Genomic DNA, 3,978 nt, shown 5'->3' with positions numbered 1-3,978 from the left:
GGCATGCATTAGCAATAAAGATAAAAGTTACAGGAGACATTTAGACTTATTAGTAGTACCAAAAATCACGCAAGACTTGATTCCTTCAAGGAAAATTGATATTAAAATGCAGGATTTTTGTAACATAAAATTAGCTGATGAGAATTTTAATGTTCCAGAACGTATAGAGATGCTTTTAGGAGCTGAGGTTTTCTTTGAGATATTAAAATCTGAACAAATTCGCTATGAAAACTCGAGTCTTATTTTACAAAACAGCGTGTTCGGATTTATAGTGTCGGGAAGCGTTACATCAGGAGAACAGAGCCGCCTACATTGTGGGTTAATGAAAACATATAATGACTTAGAACAAACAATGAGAAAATTTTGGGAAATAGAGAATGTTGAAATAGCCATTCCAAAAAAATAAAGAAACAGCGATATGTGAAGAACATTATGTGCAAACTCATAAGCGGAATGAAGAAGGGAGATACATTGTAACAATGCCACTAAAGGAAGATCCTATTTTTTTAGGAAATTCAAAAGATTTTGCCTTTGAGAGATTAAATTCCCTATGGAAAAGATTAGTTAAAGACCCTGAATATTTGAGTCTGTATCAGGATTTTTTAAAGGAGTATGAAGAGCTAGGGCATATGACTGAGGTTAAAGAGAAAAATGAGCCTAGGGTAGTGTCCTATATGCCACATCATGGAATATACCGACCTCAAAAAAACAACAACTAAATTGAGAACAGTGTTTAATGCATCATGTTTAACATCAAATGTAATTTCGCTAAATTCTTTACAACGTAATGGAGGGGTTATTCAAGATGATCTCTTTTCAATCATGCTTAGATTTAGAAAGTACCCATTCGCATTTACGGCGGATATTAGAAGAATGTATAGAATGATTGAAATTAACCCTGAACAGAGATGCTTGCAGCGAATCCTGTGGAAAAAAGAAAATGATGCACCTGTGAAAATCTACGAGCTTAATACTGTGACTTACGGTACAGTTAGTGCTCCATACTTAGTTATGAGAACTCTTAAACAATTGTCGATTGATGAAGGTCCAAAATTTCCATTAGCTGCGCCAGTCTTACTTAAAAACTTTTATATGGATGATGTGCTTAGTGGAGCGGAATACAGCTAAGGAGCTTAAATCTCAGTTAACTGCAATACTGAAGAGTGCAGGAATGACACTGCACAAGTGGTGCAATAATCATGTTGAACTTGCGGAAGAAGATCACTCCTATTCCTTTCCTAATGAAGCAGAATCTACAACACTTGGAGTGTCTTGGAAGTCTAGAAGAGACTGTTTCTGTTTTAGAGTGAAACTCGATAATGACATAGTTGTTACCAAACGACAAATATTGTCCACAATTGCAAGATTGTTTGACCCGATTGGTTTACTAGGGCCAATCATAAGTAAAGCCAAAATATTCCTCCAACGGTTGTGGTTGTTAAAGCTGAATTGGGATGAACCACTACCAAAAAAGGAAGCTGATGAATGGAAGAAGTTCTCTACTGAACTGGAAGTTTTAAGTAAAATAGAAATTGAAAGGTTTATTCTTATTGCAGAAGTAGACTATGTGGAACTTCATGGATTTGCAGATGCCTCTGAGGTAGCTTACGGAGCAACCATATGTTGCAAGTGCCGTTCGAGAGATGGAGAAGTGAAGACAAGACTAGTGACGAGTAAATCCAGAGTCTCGACTATTAAACGAGTTACTATTCCGAGACTGGAGCTTTGTGCAGCAGTCCTGCTTGCAAGGTTGATGGTTAGAGTAATATCTGCACTAGCGATTCCTGTGAAAAAGTGTATCTGTGGAGTGACTCTATGATCGTGCTTTCGTGGATACAAAAGGAGCCTTACCAATTGAAGACGTTTGTTGCAAATCAAGTGGCAACAATTCAAGAGTTGACTAATGGTCATCAAGGGCGTCATGTGTCATCAAAGGAGAATCCGAGTGATCTTATATCCCGAGGTTTGGATCCCAGTAAACTTCTACAAAATGATATGTGGTGGAAAGTCCCTCTGATCCTGAGATACGACGACTACCCAAATAGAGAGATTCCGGTGGAAGTCATTGTGAAGGACTTTCCAGACGAACTTAAAATCCTTAGTGACTCTAATATTTTTCTTAATGTGAAAGCTAACCCTTTCATTGAGAATTTCTTAAATTTAAGTAACAATTACATTAAAATTATTCGTGTTTTAAGTTTTATTTTTAGGTTTGTAAACAACTGCAAGGGGAAGGACAAGGTTTCAGGTCCTCTTCAGAGCTCAGAATTAAAATTATCTGAATTTAAACTGATTAAGCTAATTCAAGATAGTGAATTTAAAAAAGAAATCTCAAGCCTTGAAAAGGAGGGTAAGGTACCTCCAGATAGCAAGGTAAGAAGCGTTTTTCCATTTTTAGATCAGTATGGAATTTTACGAGTTGGAGGCAGATTAGCTAATTGTAAGTTGAATTTTGATAGAAAATTTCCTATAATCTTTCCAAAGAATCATAAGTTGACTAATCTAATTATTGTTGTATTTTCTTATTATAGTAGTTTGATTTTGTTGATGTTATTATTTGATGTTTACAATTATTTACCTTTATTTCATATTGTCACTCTGTGTAATTTTTTATTGTAAGATCTAATTTTGAATGATTACATCATGTCAAGGCGGGCGGTATGTTGCACCTGCGCGCGCATTTCATTACTAGCGTCGGCGCATGCGCCTTGAGCTTTTGGAGTTTGTGATATGAGATTGTGAGCGAAGAGCGTGTGAGAGAATTCGTGGCTTCGAGTGGCCATGAACGATGTAAATTAAGGAGAATAAAGGTGAGATATAATACAGTCCATTGTTCCTGAGTTTATTAAATTATAGTGTAGTGCCTGTGCAAAACAGTTTCTGATGCTCTAATTATTACATTTGATTCTTGCTATCTTTAATAGCGTATAGGCGGCTAATACAAAATACTATAATTTCTTATATCCTCTACATTTCCAAAGATAGTAAGATTTAAGGGTGCCAACAATTCGAAATTAAAAAATTTCATGAAAACTGGGTCTTTGCAAAGGCGTAGCTAGAGTTTCCAGCGCCCGGACCCAACTGAAGAACTTGCGCCTCTTTCTGTGTGCCAAGAATAGAAAACATTTCATTAAGAAATTTCGTAGCATCAATTAGGCGCCCCTTGAATGCTGCGCCCGGGGATAGATGTCCCCTTTTGCACCACGCTAGCCACGCCACTGGGTCTTTGTATTGAGGTACATTCCACAAGATAAGAAGGAGAAAAACCAATCTTGTTTGTTTACATCACGTGATAGTATTCTGTGAAGTCATCTACATTGTTTATTTAAAGCTACAAGAGACAGGAGCCTTAATTTACATTAGCTGTACATATGTCACGTGATCACTGATGTCATCAGAATGTAATAACATAAAAATTTTATAAGTGCAGTTTGTAAGAAGGAGGTTAGAATTTGTAACAAGGTGGTCTATTCTAACCTTCATAGTTTGTAATCACACACACAGATCGTATTTTATTATCGAGTGTCAAGATGTAGAAACATCTTTTTACTCGACTTATGATAAGCATCGGGTTGGGGGAGAAGTAACTTCAAAATAAACATACTTAAAAAAACATACTTAAAAAACATACAAACATACTTTAAAAAAAATTAAACATTAATTTAGAACATTTTGACGATTTTAAACAGAAACTACTATTTATTAAATTAAACGGTGATTAATTTAATTGTTTAATACACTTTATTTGGTTACTAGAACTAATATTTGCTTAATGTGAGTGTCGTATTTAGAAGCTATCTTTAATTCTAATCTAGTTAAGGATTCATAATTCATTTAATAATTGAAAATGAACAACTTAACTTTTATCAAGCAAAATTCAAAAGCTAAATTTTAAATCAGTTCTTTTTTAACAATGATAAATAATGTGTAGGAATCAAGCCACAGCCGTGTCACCACAATTAAATTGCCTCTTCCGAA

This window comes from Stegodyphus dumicola, chromosome 9 (genome assembly GCF_044657685.1).
Source record: "Stegodyphus dumicola isolate Sdum_Otavi_A_Nest chromosome 9, ASM4465768v1".
In the NCBI taxonomy this organism is placed as follows: Eukaryota; Metazoa; Arthropoda; class Arachnida; order Araneae; family Eresidae; genus Stegodyphus; species Stegodyphus dumicola.
Note: the sequence above shows the minus strand (reverse complement) of the source record.